At 37.3% G+C, this 18,304-nt stretch overlaps 1 pseudogene; it reads right to left on the bottom strand.

Annotated features, from left to right (window-relative positions):
* Positions 1-796: 796 nt before the first annotated feature.
* On the bottom strand, positions 797-4,132 carry LOC131655754 (uncharacterized; annotated as a pseudogene).
* Between the last annotated feature and the right edge of the window lie 14,172 nt (positions 4,133-18,304).

Genomic DNA, 18,304 nt, shown 5'->3' with positions numbered 1-18,304 from the left:
ACTTGAGTTTATTCAAAGCTATGTAAACAGGTATTTACAAAGGGGCTTGGGACTTATACCTACATGGAGGCCCATGTTTTATTTTTGGGAAGATTTAAAGAAAACCTTCATTTTTGATTTGTTATTCAAGGTTAAAAAGTCAAACTGATCGAGGTATGTACAAAAAGGTGTATGTACAAAAAGGTTTATAGTACTAGTGTACAAGAATGGGACTTATACCTATGTGGAGGCCCATGTTTTATTTTATAAAACATGGTTGATTGCTTTTTGAAGTTTGTCGTTTTGAAAATGGTTTGAAAAGTATTGTTTTGAAAGAAGTTTTCTGTACAAAGAAAAACTGTAAAAGAAAGAGGAAAGGGACTTATACTCTCTAATATTCGAGAGGCCCCACATCGTTTTGAAAATCAATTGATCAATTAAAAAGATACTATTGCAGAAAACACTTTTTACATCGGGCGAAAAATACATTTTACATCGGGTCTGGATCCGATGTAAATCCAGGCGATGTAATAAATCCAGGACATTTTACATCGGGCAACAAGTCGATGTGAAAAATCATGATATCACATCGGTTAAAATTACATCTGATGTGAAACAAAATCCAATATTTTTTTTAAAATATATGTGCGATATTTAACTTCGAGTTCGTAATAGTCCGATGTAAAATGAATGTTTTTACATCGGTTTCCATGATAGCCCGATGTAAAATGTGGGTTTTTACATCGGTTTCGTATTTGGCCCAATGTGATATGTCCTGTAATTTTTTTATGGATAGATCAGTTTCACCTTTTTTTCTTTAATTTTGTTATACCTAATTTTTTATATTTTGCCAATATCACACAGACCACATTCACCTATCTGATAGATAAAGCTCATAACTTATAAAAAATGAGATTGAATTGAATATTTGCATGTATAATCATAATTTTAAATATCTGATAAGACAAACGAAAGACCAAGAAGTTTGAGCAATTTATGCTAAGATATCCGCCACTATTACAAAAGACATAAAAAACTGGCTCAAGAATCCCAAAAAGACATTAGTGTCACTGTTATACAATGAAAGATCTTGTATTTCCTAGTTAGCCATATGACAATCAATAAGACGAGCTTGAATTATTTTGCAGAGGAATAGATCAGAAGGAAGCATCCACCATTCACTTTCTTCCCTGTATTGGTCATTACCACATAGCACAAAGGTTTAGAAAAAGTTGTCAAATAGTCACAGCAAATAGGTACTATCAATTTTAATTATCTGATAAAAAACAATTATTTGCTACTTACATACTAAATTCCAAGATTGAATGTTGGAATGCTTGTCATGTGAATGAACTATATAAGGAATAAAACCACAAATGAAGACAACTACCTGTTACAAGAGACCCATTTCACAGTTAAGGTTAAAACAAATGCCTGAGATAGTGAACGAGCTTATTTGATATCACTTTAAATAGAAAATAATATAATGAAAAATATGATACTTCACATAAAAGGCATGTGTGGTGTGTGGTGTCCGACACCAACAAAACAGTGACACATGGTTATATTCAACTATTATTTTTAAAATCAAATTATTATCAGTATTGACATAGTGTTGTGTCTTGTAATGTATGGTGGTCGTGTCAGTGAATTCAAATTCTAGACCTTAAAATACCTAAAATATGAGAGATAATAGCAACATATATTTATAAATCAAAACAAATCTCTATTTACAAATTTATAATATTGATTTAGGTCAAATCTAAATACGGTGAGAATTTTATTATTGAAACTTAAAATATTTTTAAACTAGTTAGGTTATGATTCATATTAAAATTTGTGGTAAGAATGTATTAATGTATATACATATCTCAAAATCTGTATGAGAGAAGATGAACAATCTGAGTTGAGATCATGCCTAACTCAGCATGTGTTTTAGATTTAATACATATTACATAACCTCCCTTCTTTCTCTTATACTAGTCAAGTGAGTCACACCTTAAATATATTATAGACACTAGGTCAAATACTACTATTCTGTTTGGTATAAATTTAACAAAATAGTATTCTTAATCACCTGCATGAACTTACCCTCTCTTCTTAGAGACGTGTTTTGACTTCCAATCTATTCTGTTTGCTAAATATTTATATATTTCAGTTACTTAACTAATTGAATTTCAAACGATTCTTTCACCCATTTTAATTGCAATTTGCTTTGACAAAGACAAACTCAACATGAACACTTCACCAAGTTTATCATCACTTCCAACCTAATCCTTATTAAGCACTTTTTTTTCACTATAGCCTCCGAAACAAATAAAGACATGTTTGGATTAATTGATAAAATCTATATCCAGTCAAAATCGATATAAGTTGGTACGTGTGTGTGCTTATATATTATATAGTATTATATAAATGCTTGTTTTGACTCTTTATAGGTATAAAACTCAATTAAAAAATGATCACTGTTTCTTTTTCTTTCTCTCTAGTTAGAAGCAAGTTAATGTTTAGAATAACTTACAACATTGACTACGGAGGTCAGATTCCACACAACATATAGTCGAGCAAGGCCAGCTGGTCGCCTAGGCCCTGGACTAAACAAAGCACTGATTCCATATGGAAATGGAAATAACACACTAAGAGGGAGGACAAATAAAACTAAGAAGAAACTCATTAGCGGCAACAAGTATATCCGAAGTAATGTAAGCAACACTAAGATGAAATCTACAAGGAGTAATATAGACATAAACAGACCAACTAGATCCTGCAATGAGACAAAAGAGGGTTGGAAAAATTCGAGCATGGAGACACGCCAGGTTTTATACAGATGAATATAATGCAGTTTTATAAAGATGAATATAATGCAGTTAACAAGGGAAACATCTTAATACCTGATGGCCAACAGGTTTTGTATTAACAAGGTAAACCCTCTGTATAGTCCCCCGAAGCCCTCGGACCTTATCAACTTCCAAGCAACATCCAAACCACTACTATACTGGGCATGGCCTGAGCATCCTTTCACCATCAACTTTTGGCGAATCTGAAGGTAATAAGCAGCAATTAAGAATCAGTGAATGCTATAACATTTTGATAAGGAAGAAGATGAGAGAAGAGAATAGTACCATATCAATTGGAGTATACACAGCTTGTGACACAACCGACGATGCCATGCCTGCAATGCCATTCGCTATGGCAGCCTTACTAGTTTCAGATAGTTCAAACGGTTTAACATCTTGAAGGAAGCTTCCTTAATGGTCTCTAAGAAAGTGAGAAATACTATTCTGGCAGGTATTGTTCCAGTAAGGACCGTCGCAAACCCTTTATACAAACCATGGATACCGTCTTTCTTAAGCAATCCTTTGACAACAGAAGATGCCGTTCTCTCTGCAGCATCCTTTGTAGAAAACTGCATCTTAGTCTTCACAACAGAGATATGGTAGAGTAACACAGTAATACCAGAAAATAGTCCAGCTCCCCTACATAGAATTTCATTATATCTAGCCTACAGAAACAAACAACTAATCTCAATAAGGATAAAAAGCTTCGCAAAACTATAAAAAAAATGTTTATTAGTATTTACAATCCCCACCAATTTCTATGATAGAGGTTCCATGTAACAACTACTATAAGATCTGAATTACACAAATTGAAAGAAAATGGTTCTGTTACAGTTATGGTGTTTGATTTTATTTGTCTTCAATAATTCTTACCACAATACAACGAACACACAAACATTTACTACAATTCACCTTTATATAATAGCAAAATCCAAACACATTGAAACACAAAAGCCAAACAAAGCATATAAAATTCTTACACTATTTTCAGACAAATATCGGAATGTTGCTACGGTTAGTAAGAAGAGAAGAAGGAGTCAAGAGTCAAAACCTGTAGAAGAAGGATGGGTGGTTGTCAGATTTGAATTTGGAGCGAGTGGGTGGTGACGGCTAGGAGTGGGGTCGGAGAACAAAGGATGATGGAGGAGGTCGACGAACAAAGGAGGAGAACGGAGGTCGGTGAACAAAGGTCGGTGGAGGAGGAAGGCGAGTGGGTTGTGATGGCCGAAGAAGAAGGGAGAAAAGATTTTTGTGAGATTGGGCGTAGCATAGAAGGGATAGGGTTTTAGAGAAAAATTGGGCAAAACATTTCCCATCGGTTTTTTAATGGCCTGATGTAAAGGCCCACTATCGTAACATTTCCCATCGGGTTTTATTTGGACCGATGTGAAGGCCCACTAAGCGTAACATTTATCACATCGGGTATTAACTAGGCCCGATGTAAAATCCCTTATAACAAGATTTTCATTTATTTACAATTCTGCCACCGCCTTTTTTATTCATTTTATTTACAATACTGCCACTGTGTTATACATTTTTCATTTTTTTATATCATTGGAAATAAATACCTGATGTAAAATGTTTTGACAAATATTTTTCACATCTTATATTTTGATACCTGATGTAAAATCCTTTAAGCAAATGTCATATTTTTAGTAGTATATATTTAATCAATAGTTTCAAAAAGAAATGGTTTATCGTCTTTAAAAAAAAAGAATCGCGATCGCTTGTTTTAAAATGATTTGAATTTTGAAAGGAGTCAAATTAATCAAGATAAACAAAAAGATTATCTTCAATTAACACTTAGATGATCAGGGTTTGCTCAAAAAATATTTACAAGTGATTAAGTTTGAAAATCAAATGAAAAATAATATTTAAAAGTATTAAAAATACTTAAAAACAAGTCATTTTAAACCTATTTAAAAATGTATCAAATAAATATTTTTTTGATGATTTTTTTTGATATTCTTAAAATATATGTGTTAAACAAGAAGTGTGTAAAAAATGAATGAAAAATGAATTAATTTGATGTGTTAAATAATTAAATGAAGTTGTAAAAGAAAATGAAAGAAAATAGTTGTAAAAAAAATGTTTTGGTCCCTAAGGGTGTTGAACCCGTGACCTTATGCTCACCACTCAAAAACTTAGCCAACTGGACCACGCGCGTGGTCTGTTTAACACTTGCAACGAATTTGTTATATTTTTGAATCAATTTCTAATTTCAGTTTCAAAATCTGGCGCCAAGAACACATGAACAATTTGAATTTGAAAATTCTGAAAACTGGATTGTTTTGATCAAGTGAATAGCCTATCTTGCTCGATTTTCCACAAGGAACATGATGGTACCATTTAATTTCATTTATTTTCAATCTAAGATCATTAGTTTTCTGATGAACATGAAGAACCCTAATTCTATGATTCAATCTAAAATCGTGTATGTGCAAGATAAATAGCAATTGATTGAGGGTTAATGATCCTCATGTGTGCAGAAATGAGATGGTATGTTCATATTTCATTCATGATGCATGATTCATAGAGTTTGAAGTTCAAGTAGCTTACCTTTAAAAACGGCAAAAGTGAGAATCGAATTCTGCAAATGAGGAGTTCCAGTTGTTGTTTCTTGATCTGGACAGCATCAATGGACCTTATGGAAGGTGTTTGAATGCCTGGAATGAACTGGAAACCTCTTGATCAATCTATGGTACCCGATCTGCAGTATGGCTTAAGTGAGGATCTAGCTTGATGATTTTGGTGTTTCAGATCATGGATGATGGTTGGAACAGTTCATATGAAGTATATGGATGATGTTTAGAAGGTTAGTTTGGACAGAATTTGCTTGGTATGGATTTTGGCATGATAAGGCTAGTGTTATGCATATTTGGAAGTGAGATGATGATTCTGAGTTTTGGGATGATTTGAGGTGTGTGAATGGTTCAAACACATCATATATGATGTTTATGAGATGTTAGAATCATTACTTTGGCCAAAACTTCAAGGGTTTGGAGGTTGGGATTTCTTCCTCACTTTGAAACTTAAAACTTGCAATTCAAGAAAGAAAGAGAAAACCTATCTTTTGTGAGGTTTTGGTGTGATTTTGAATGGAGTTTGGACCTCTATTTATAGGCCAAAGTGTCTGAACTCAGAGCTTTGCAACTTGCTTCAAGAAGTGATGATTTGGCATTTGGAGATAAAATGGAATCTTACCATTAAATGCATTAGGTTAAAAGTGACTAAACCATGGTTAAATCTCAAGCTTCTTATCCTCTTCCATTCTGATCTCAAATCAGAAAAATATCTTCAATTATTGCCTCTATGCATCATTATTTGGATCATTTGGCAAATTGGTTCATAACTTAGTGAAAATGGCATGAAATTTCAAGTGAAAAGTTCACTAATGTCAAAATTCAAAACCATGGCTACACTCCATATTTTTCCATGCTCTTGGACATTTTGGAAAGCTCATGTTACATACTTCAAAACCCTAGTTGAAAGTTTCTTCAAGATCTTTAAGGAAGTGGGTGAAAAAGATTCATGAACTTTGAAGAAAATGAGATTTTAAGTGCATTTTTCAAAAGATGCCAACTTTGAAGCTCCATATCTCTTAAATGGTTGATCTTATGAAAAAAAATTATATGTGACAAAGTTGTTTATTGGATCAAAATCTACAACTTTCATGTTGGAAGTTTTTTTCAGTTTGTAGGTGAAATTTTGAGAAATTCCCTTCCAAAGTTTGGAAAAAACCATTGAAAAACACTTAGAAAATTTTCTAAGTATGAAAGTCAAACTTTGACTTTTTGATTCTTGATTGATTTTCTTGATTTTTCTTGATCAAATGACTTCATATATCATATATTGATGATTCAAAACTTCAAAAGTCATGGTTGACCAAAATTCTTCAAAAGTCAATGGTGATCTTGTACAGTTGACTTTTTCAGACGAATCGCGTTTCTGGAGAATTCAAATGAAACAGGCTATCCTCACCAAATGAATGGTATGAATGGATCTCATTGAAGCATTAGAGGATATTGATCCATGGTTTGAGTTGTGGCACCATGTCCTGATTAAAAAGTCAGTTGTTCAGTGAATTAGGTCAAAAACCCTAATTGTCGATCTGACGAGATTGATGACTGTGGATCTTGAATTGAAATGTAATTTCCATTGGATTTTGTCATAGGGATTATTTGAGGATGATTGAAACCTTTGATTGACTTCCTGGGGATTTTTAGAGTTTCCCAAATGTGATCCCTGATTTTAGTCCCTGATAGTTCAAAACCTTAATCTGATGATTTGAAATTTAACTGTTGATCAATCCTTGTGTAGGAGATATTCTGAGCCAATGGATTAGGTCAAAATGATGCACTTGGGGTCTTGAAGTCATGTCCCAAGTCATTAGGTCAAATCCTGAGCAAAAGTCAAGAGTATGCTATCTTTAGTCAAAACCCTAATCTGGTTGGTTTAGAGCCTTTGAGCTTGTTGAAATGAATCTCTGAGGACCAAATGTTGATTTTTGATGAAGATGATTCCTTTGAGATGAAGGGAGAACAAAACCCTAATTGACTGTTTCTTGCACTTGATGAGTGATCTCTTGATTAAACCCTGCTGAGCACAAGTAACAAACACAAGCTATGCAATTTGTTAGAGATGCAAATGATGCATATGCAAATGATATGAGGTGGTATCTTAGGTCAAAAATTGGGGAATGCCAGGAAGTAGAGCAACTCCTAGGAGAAATAAACTCCTATGCTTGAGGGATGGAACAAACTCTCGGGAGAAATAAACTCCATGCTTGGAGAGAGACCAAGGTTCCAGGAGAAATAAACTCCTATGATTAGGGAGAGGACAATAAAACTCAGAAGATCGTGCCCCAAGTTTCATGACCCATGAAGGAAATTGCCCCAGTGGATCCTTGGAGAGATTTGTCAAATCTCGACGTAACTGCCCCAGATTGGTTGAATTTGAGAGAGATTCCTCGACTTGATTGCCCCAGATATGCCAAATTAGAGAGGCCAAACCTCGATTCAATTGCCCCTGATTAGGTACATCTTACTAGAATCCCCAAGCTTTCTTTGTTTTGAAGTCAAACAAACATGGGAATAACTTTACCATGCTCAACGGAGTCTTCAAACTCTCCCCCTCGAGGTAATCAAGGAAAGAATTAACTGTTCATGCCCAACGAAGTTTTTAAAGAACCTGCCCCTTGATGGTCAACATTTGAAATGATTGGCTTTTACTCCTCAGAGTTCTCAAGTCTCTTGTACTTCGACATAGTCAAGTTACTCACTGATTCTCATCCTGAAATTTTTTTGATGTTCAAGCAGATGTTTTGTATGCAAAAGAATGTTAATTCTAAGAATGATAATTCTAATGCAAAGCCTATGTTAGTCTTGAAGTTGTAAAAACCTTTTTTGTGAAATGAGGTTGCGACCTCTTGTGACCGAATCACTAGTTGACACAACCTCGATTTTTTGCATATGGAAGATAAAGCAAACGTACGATACCAACATGGATATGAGTCACGCTTCATTGGGAGTCAGTTAAACGCCGTCTCATCGGAGTGCGCTTTCAAAATAAACCCTACTTCAATTAGGACTTTTAGGGGTTGTAATTTGGCCGGGTTCACAGTTTTTAGAAAACAAAGGATTTTTAGGCTCAAAATTATTTGTACCCACCCCCTTCGTGATGTTCTCCATTCCTAGGTTCAGTTAACTCGACACGAGTGTTCATCCCTCACAAGGAATTTGAAATGGTTGAGGAATCAATGAGGTTCTTTGGACATGGCGGTCGCTCACCTTTTATTCTTCTGATTCATTGTCACACGACTTTGTTCTTGCTTGGCAATTTCATCATCATTTTTTCTATGCTTCTTTTGTCATTTTCTTTTCATCCTTTTCTTCTTATTTTTTTGCCATTTCTTTTTTGCTATATATATATATATATATATTTTTTTAACAAGTCGTGTGACCTCGCATTATCTTTGATTCGTTGGAGGTGATTGCGACCGCCTCACTCCTTTGATTTGATGAAGGATTACCATTGTGGTATCGTCATCTCTCGATCTCTTGATGGAATAAGGATAATCATTTCGGTTTTGACATTCCTCAACCTTTTGAAGGATAACCATTGTTGTATCCTTAGATGCATACCGTTTTGGTGAGTTTTGAGCACTCGATCAAGTTAAATGAACACTACCCTGCCCCAAGGTTAAAATAAGGGATTTTTATGGAATGAAAAGAAACTCCTACTTCAAGGCTCAAAGGGGTTGACGAGGGTCTATCTCCCTTATATCTCCGGTGTTTGGGGATTTGAAATAACGCCTGTACATCCTCAGTAGGGTTTTATTCAAAAACACACGATTAGAGATTTTGCATTTTTATTTTTCATCATTCTCCCTCAGCTTTTGCCTAAGCAAACAATTAGTAAAGTTGGTATCGTAATGCCAAAAACATTTTATGAGTGAAAACGAATGGATTACTTCAAGACAAACATAAGCAATGTATTTTTATTTTCATTCAAAAATTAACAAGTTTTTACATGCTAGCAATGCTTAAACAAACAATGAAATGCTACGAATGAGAATGCAATGAAGAACTGAATGGCTGCCATTGTTGAGGAGACTTGACTCCGTCTGGACTTATTGATCTTGAATACTTTTTGCAGTTCTTTCCAAACACTTCAGATTACTCCAAAAGAGAACTCCAACGAATTCACCCATGAGTCGTAAACTTTTGCCTGGCTTTAGGGATTCGAGCAATGCGAGTGATGCAATGCTCAAGATAAGAGTACGTCTTGCTTATCCCTCGTGCGGGAGCCCCAAGCAACTTCCACACATGTACAAGAGATGATTAACAATTTAGCTTCAATATCCAAACTAGTCGGAGTGGGAGTAAATGACCCTTGCATTTCTTGATATCATGGATTAGGCACAAACCAACAACATCTGAATCAGTGGCGTCACGACTTTTTATGGCTTTCAATCTTTTCTCCAAGAGGTGGAACCTTTTGTCAACTTCAATACTCGGAAACTTGAAGACCTCAATGATGTGAATTCTCCTTACCAAGAACAAGAATCTCAACATTATTTCAAACATTCTGATACATAAGACCCTCTCATGGGTGAGATCAACATTTGCATTTTGACCTCAGAGAAACTTGTCTCGATTCTTCTTGTCAAAGAGAAAAGGCTTGAATACCTCCACACACTAATTCACGTCAGTCCCCATTTATGTTCTCATCTCAATCAAAACCCCACAGAGTTGTTCCAATGTCAGCTTTCGGGCACATAGCGGTGAGAAGTCAACTTTGTTGATGAAGTCATAATTTGAACATAAAGGGCCCCATAAGCTTCTGAGAGAACCATGAAATGCATAATAGTATGAATGCATGTTTCATTTATGAGAGATCCTAAAGTCTTTTCACACACTTCCATTTTTTTTATCTCCTTTTTTAAAATCAAGGTTTTTTTTATATGGAGTATCTTTTCTCTTTTTCTATTTTCTATTTTTTTTTTTTTTTTTGGAAATAGACTTTAGGATCCCCCACAAATGAAGTGGATAAAGCAATGATGTTATGCAATGCAAAGCATGGGTTCAAGGTCCATATAATCTTAGTAGCATCTGTGCAATCTCTGGATAACTGATGTGAAACCTCCGTACAGGCCAAATATCACAGGATCAAAGGTTCGACGCCTTTTTGAATACCAGAATATCAAGCACCATGAGAACAGACCAAATAAAGGTCCGACCTCAAATATGAAGAAAGCAATGGTATGTAGGAGCCAAGGTTTCCTGTCCCACCCCAATCTCACGGGTATGAAGTCTAGACACGGACAAGTCGTCCCTAATGGTCACCAGGGTCTACAGTTCCCATGGGGTACAAAGTGATTGAGGCAACAAGCGTGCCAGACACAGTGTTCCATGAAAGAACCTCGCCCAGTTGTGGTACCCCATGTCAAGCTCGATCGTAGCAAGAGCCACGGGAGTCAACATGAGCATGCACGCTAATCCTATGTGTCACTGGCCTGGGTAGTGGGCCTTTTACCTCACACAAACCCCCCACCTGCAAAACAAAGCAGAAAAATATGTGGCCCCCACGGGGACCCATAATATAGTCCAGATGCATGCGGAAAGTAAACATGATATGCAAACAGGAAATAGACATGATATGCAAACATATATACAAAAATGTAAACATATAAACAAATAAACACCCAATAAAACAAACAAACAAAGGCTAGGATCGACTTGCTTAGGTATCCCCAGCAGAGTCGCCAGCTGTCGCACGCTCGCGAAAAATGAACAGAGTCGCCACCAATATATTTATCCCATAAGGGAAAGGAATATCAGAAAACCTAACAAAGAAAGGAACAGGGTCTTGCGACCAGAGAATCAAGGTACGGGAGTCGGTTACGCAAGGGGAAGGTATTAGCACCCCTCGCGCCCATCGTACTCGATGGTATCCACCTATGTTTGTTTCTATCTAAAGGGTGTGTACTATATCTACCTATATGTGAATGCATGCAAAAAGAAATACGGGGAAAAGAAGGAATTATTTACAAATGTGCTCGTTCAAGCCCCGCGACTTGATGCCTACGTATCCTTTTCAGGAATCAGAGCGCCGTAGTTCGGCTCCATAGTTTCTGTTTGTTTTTGTGTTTTTTAGTTGGGCGGCGTTAACGCTCGCGCTCTTGCATAAGGGGACAGCCTAGGATGCAATAGAGTGGAGATAACAATGCCCTTAAGAAAGGAGAGGAGAGAGAGAGTTTGAGTGTTTCGAGGAAATCCCTTAAGCAAGGGAAACTCGAGTTACTCTTTGGTTGGTGTTTTTTAGAAGTTGGGAACTTACGCCTGAATGGGACCCTTAAGCAAGGGAGATCCAAGCACTCGAACATTCCCTTAAGCAAGGGACGTTCAAGCTTCCATTCCCTTTTTAGGATTTTCACTTTGATTATTAATGTTTTAAGTATTTTCTTTGTATTTTTTATGGGGGTTTTTATTCAAGTATTTATTAAGTGTTTTAATGTCGAAAAGAAAAAGAAATGAAAAGGGGGAGACTAACCTAAGCATTCTACCCTAATTGTTATTCTAGTCTAAGTCTAATGTTAACATGGTAATGGAATCGATTCTAAAAGAAGCATTCAAAATGGTATTAACAAAATAGGCCAAAATTATGGCCAAAAACAAGGTAAACACAAACATACAAAATTTAGCACAAAAGCATATAAGGAACACATCAACATTAAGTGCAAAAATTAACCTAAAAAATGCTACTATTTTATGAGTTTTTAATGGGAAATGGAATTCTAATTCAAGCCTAATTATACTAAAAATCTAAATGCTAATAAGCCTAAACTAATATTTTTATTATTGTTTTCTATGTCATTTTTATTACCTAAAAAATCTAACAAGATTATGATTTTTATATACTTTTTATTATCTAAAACTAACATGAAGAAACTATGTAAAAAAACCTAGGATCTATCTAAAAAAAATTTATTCATTATTCATCTAAAAAACTTGACTAATTCAAACTAGAAAATCAATGATGGATCAGGGAGGTGCATTGCCAGGCTTAGTGTTCCAAGGGCAAAGGCGTAAGGCCCAGTAGAATGAGCCCAAAAGCTGTTTTTGTTATAGTATTTTTCTGACTGGGGGTGTAGCGGGCCAGAGAGGTGTGGCATAGCAATTCGTGATGGCCCATGGGATTATTGATCCAAAGATTTATTTAGCATTCAGATTTTTTTTCAGATTTTATTCACCAATAAAAAGGAAAAAACAAAAAAACAAAAAATAAAAAATAATTAAGAACAAAGAAGAAAGGGATTTTAGGGTTACATGGCTTGTGGCGTTCCCAATTCTTTCAAAACGAACTCGGTTCCCTCCTTCATCACAGACGGCGGCGACGGTACACGCCGGCAGCCTTCAAAGGCGCGACACCATGATCTCTTCACCTCACTCTCAACCGTTTCTTCTCCGATGCCTCTCGCTCTCAGACTTTATTCATCTTTCACGACGTGTCTCACCTCCGGTTCGAACTCAAGTTACGGCGGCGATGTCCTTCGTCTTCTCCGGTCAAATCTTTCTTCGATCCTCTCATCCTCTCGCCGATTTCATTTATGTATTTTTGACATTGTTGTTGCGCGTTGAAGAAGACCGTTGATGTTGCGCGAAGGTTTGTGACGGGGTTGAAGCGTTGAACGATTGAAGTGCTGAATCGATTCGGAGACGACGCTTTTTCGTGAGGATTTGAAGAAGGTCGATGAAGAATTGTACAGGGAGAGATGGAGATTTGTGGTGATTTTTGAGGATTCTCTCTGAATCGAAGAGTGAAGATTCGAGGATGAAGAGAGAGGATTGGAGATTGAATCCAGAAGTTTGTTACGTTTCTGTTAGAGGTGAGTTTCTTTTCCAATTTCCTCTTTTGTTTTCTGTTCTGAGAATTCTTCTTCTCTTCTGATTTTCTGTTGACGATGATGGTGAGATTGAAGGAGAAGAAGATGGTATGTGATGATGAATGGTGATGAAGTGGTGAATGAGATGGTGTGTGTGTGATTGAAGTGAAGGTGATGGGGGAAGAATGAAGACTGGTTCAGTTTGTGATGAAGATGAGAGGAGTGATGAAGATGATGGATGGTGAATGGCGTGAACCCTTGGATTGTGGAGGGAAGTTTGAATTTATAGAGGAGGTGAAGGTGAATGTTAGTTATGGAGGAGAACTGAGAGCCGTTAGATTGGATGGGATCTGTTATGAATGGAGGGTGAAGATTTGAGAGTTAGTTACATTCTGTTATTCTGATTTTTTCAGTTATGGTTCTGTTAGGAGTGTAGATAGTTAGTTACAAAAGTTAGTTTTGGTTTAGGAAGTTAGTTAGGTGGTTAGAAACTCTATTTTTCTGTTATGGTCAGTTAGAGTTTTAGGAAAAGTTAGTTATAGGGAGGTTGAAAACAAGTTAGTTATACAACCAGTTAGTGGTTATAGAATGGTTAAGAAACTGTCAATTGTGTTAGTGAGAATTAGTGAAAAACTGTTAAAGTTAGTTGTTATTGTTTTTCTGTTATTGAAGATATTTGAGAAAGGTTAGCAAAAAAGTTTGGAATATGAGGTAATTCTGTTTGAAGAAGAAGAAGAGTGTTAGTTAGTTAGTTATGAGGTGCAAATATGTTATAGAGTCCGTCAACTGTAACGTAACCATTGGATGCAGTTAGTGATAGATTTTTCTGAACTGATGTAGGGTTTTTATTCCGTCGGCTTTGATTTGTTAGGAGCTGAAACTGTCTTGGTTTTCTTCTTTTACGTTGCAGGGACTGAATGCTGAACTGATGCAAATTGGACGTGGATTGCGTCTTGGTAATCGACTCGAACTGGGCTGTGTTCATGTGAGTCTTTCTGTTATGCAGCATGTCTTAGCAAATGTATATAGCTAAACTGTTAGTGAAAATCTGTTAGGATAGAGTATAATGGTTATAGGTATGTTTTGGGATCTTTGAATGTGGTACTGATGTGTGCAGGGTTATGTTTGAAATGGTGTGGGTTGGTTTTGAATTATGGACAATCAATGCTTGGTGTTGTTATTTTTGTACAGGTGTGCAGGTTCTGGGTATATGGGGCAGCCGGCTATTTTGGCTTTGGTTCTTGAAAGGAGTACATGAGGGGTTCATCACCCCTTTGAGTTTCCTCTTGATTTGTCACTACAACTGAAATTCATGGAAACTCAGCAATGATCTGGTGTAAACTCTCAGCAAGATTCTGTCAGAGACAATGCGTCCTTGTCAATTTTGTTGTACTATGTATTGGCGTTCACGTTTCGACAACACCTTTTCTTGTGTAATTTTGTATAAAGTCTGGATATTTGTAAATGTATGGACCTTGAAATTGATTTATATGTATGAACATAATGATGGATATTTGGACTTGAAACCTTGAAAGGAGAATGATGTATTGGATGATGGAAATAACTTGTATTGAAATGGTTTTTTCTTGAACCTTTTGGCTTGTAAGACGAACTCCGCTTCTGACCCATGTAATGATAGGGATGTTGAATGGAACTTGTATCCTTTTAGACATGACTGAAAGTTTGACTTGTAGTGCAAATAGATTTTAGCTTTTTCTTCCTTTCAAAAGCAATTTGAAAATTCCTCCCTACACTTTGAAACATCAAATCTTTTGCCATTACTTTACGCACCGTGCTTGAATCCAACTACCAATAAGAAAGCCTTTAGTTATAGCTTCACTCTTGCAATGATTTCAAGAAAACTCCTCATAGACTCCAATCCTTGTGATATTTGAATCAAGTAGCACCGAGGTAAAATGAAAACCATAAACTTCTTTGGTCAAAAGTCAACTTTCCATGGTTGACTTTGACCCAAAAGTCAAATCCTTAAAACTTTGCTTCTAAACCTATAGCTTAGCCACATTAACACCGTATACCATTCTTTGTCCAAATTCACTCTTGCAATGAATCTCTAGAGCAATGACTTGCGTCGTGAGTGAAAACGAAACTAAACTTCAAGGGATGAACAAATCCAAGTGCTGAGAAAAAGCCCCCGATGATTATAAAACCATACCATAGATGTATCGGTAAACCTCAATCCATGATCAATTGAAAACTTCAGTAGAAACAAGCCTGCATGAACTCTGAACCCTGTGAAACCTCAGCTCTATCTATGACCTCGATCCCCTGCCGAGTTTATTGATTAATGATGCATGTTATGTTAATGACCTAATGGAGAGTATGCAGATGAAATGCAAAGCCTAAGCCAGATAAAAGTTAAGGGGTAGGACAAATTTGGGGTATGACAGCTGCCCCTATTTAATCGTCTTAAACCTGAAGGTGAGATTGGCGCTAGCCTTTCGAACCTTCAAGGTAGAAGAAGATTAAATATCAAGACCTGAAATTTGTCCTGAAGAGAAGATGGTGTAAGTGTTATCCTTATTTTTGTTTTTGATATCTGCTGGGGAAAGAGAATTTTTCTTTTTTCTGGTGGAAACATTTATAGTGAGCAATTGGATGAACGGTGATAGCTTGTAACGTAGCCTAGGTGCCAATACAAGGTTCTCAAAGGAAGCGGTTGCATGAAACAATGACTGAAAAGATAAGATCTCGTGCGGTCTACGACTCAACAACGACTCGACATCAGGAGAGGATCTCGTACGATCTTCAGGACTGAAAGGAAAAGATCTCGTGCGACCTGTGACTCAACATCGGGGTGAGAAATAACAAACTCACGACTCAAGAGAATTGAAAAAGACGAGGATAAGGTCGCCAGACCTACGATCCATGACTCGAAACCAGGGTAAGATCAACGGACCTACGACCCACAAGAATTGAAAAATACGAGGATAAGGTCGACAGACCTACGATCCATGACTCGAAACTAGGGTAAGATCAACGGACCTACGACCCACAAGAATGAAAAAGATGAGGATAAGGTCAACGAACCTACGATCCACAGGAAATGAAAAAGATGAGGATAAGGTCAACGGACCTACGATCCACAGGAAATGAAAAAGATGAGGATAAGGTCAACGGACCTACGATCCACAAGAATGAAAAAGATGAGGATAAGGTCAACGGACCTACGATCCACAAGAATTGGCAAAGATGAGGATAAGGTCAACGGACCTACGATCCACAAGAAATGAAAAAGAAATGAAAAAGATGAGGATAAGGTCAACGGACCTACGATCCACAAGAAAGGAAAAAGATGAGGATAAGGTCAACGGACCTACGATCCACAAGAATGAAAAAGATGAGGATAAGGTCAACGGACCTACGATCCACAAGAATTGAAAGAAAGGATAAACATCAACACTGGGGTTGGAGGACATCAACGCTGAGGTTGGAGCATATCAACACTGAGGTTGGGGGACATCAACACTGAGGTTGTGAAAGGAAAGGCGTCGACACTGAGGTCGAGGACATCAACACTGAGGTTGGGACGAGAAAAGATAAACATCAACACTGAGGTTGTGAATGACGATTGGCATCGACACAGAGGTCGGTGAAGGAATGATAGGCATCAACACTGAGGTTGGACAAGAAAAGGATAGACATCAACATTGAGGTTGGAAAAGAAAGGTATCGACACTGAGGTCAACGGAAGAAAGAATTAATATCAACACTGAGGTTGGGGATTGGGGATTAGTTTTGAAATGGTTTGCCAGAACGGAAGGCAAAGGATACACAACACGGGGGTTGGATCCAAAAAGTTTTCCCGTACGAGGGGAAGGGACCACGGAGACTAGTGACGACTAGACTCGACCCAAAAGACATAATCACGAAGATGTTGATGCTGGCGGAGCATAAGAATTACATTAATCCCTCAGGCCAAAGGCGGGGTGTATCTCTTCAAGAGTGGCAGTCGTTCGAATTGCCACACACCAAGTATGGTTATTCAAACGATTGAAAAATGAGATGGGTTGAATGCCCACCCTCATTCGCACTCTAATTTGCACGCAGCACACGGGAAATAACCACAACAAGACTAGTGACGACTAGACTTGACAAGAAGATAGAAGTAACCACTGGGAATTACGGAGATATTGATGCTTGCGAAGCATAAGAATTACATCGGTCCCTCAGGCCAAAGGCGGGGTGTAACTCTTCAAGAGCGGCAATCGTTCGAATTGCCACACACTAAGTATGATTATTCAAACGATTGAAAAATGAGATGGGCTGAATGCCCACCCTCATTCACGCTCTAATCCGCACGCAGCACACGGGAAATAACCTCGGAGACAACGATTCTGACGAAGAAAGACATTGCATCCGATCCTCGTTGGAGAGAGAAAATGAGACTTCTTTTGGGGATTAAGGATACCAGGTATCGGCACCGTGGCATGAGGAGATTTGTAATGTAGTAGCAGATATCAATCGGAGTTTGTAAGGACAACCTTTTATGTGGGGAAGTATCGTCGTCTTGATTGAGTGCTGATTTGTATTATCTGGCTTATGCTTTTGTATGCATGTTTGAATTTTTCTAAGGCGTAATGATCCGCTTTGACGGATATGCTACGCTTTTGAGGATGCAATGTTATATGCAGTGAACACTATATGCAGGATGTCAAATGAAGGCATTGGTGAGGTAAACACCAGGGAGAATCCCCTTAGTGTTAAGGACCATTTGGAGGTGCCAATAGATATTGGACTTTGATTTGTAAGATGCACCTTCTTTGACTTGAAGAATAATTTCTGACATCTCACCATGTGCCACTGCTTGGAGGATTTTCAGCTTGAGGAGATTCCCTCGATTCACGATGTTGGGGATGAGAGATCCAGATAAGAAGCCCAGATGGGGGAAGTAGAGCAACTCCTAGGAGAAATAAACTCCTATGCTTGAGGGATGGAACAAACTCTCGGGAGAAATAAACTCCATGCTTGGAGAGAGACCAAGGTTCCAGGAGAAATAAACTCCTATGATTAGGGAGAGGACGATAAAACTCAGAAGATCGTGCCCCAAGTTTCATGACCCATGAAGGAAATTTCCCCAGTG

This window comes from Vicia villosa, linkage group LG1 (genome assembly GCF_029867415.1).
Source record: "Vicia villosa cultivar HV-30 ecotype Madison, WI linkage group LG1, Vvil1.0, whole genome shotgun sequence".
NCBI lineage: Eukaryota > Viridiplantae > Streptophyta > Magnoliopsida > Fabales > Fabaceae > Vicia > Vicia villosa.
This window is presented reverse-complemented; position numbering and strand designations above follow the sequence as displayed.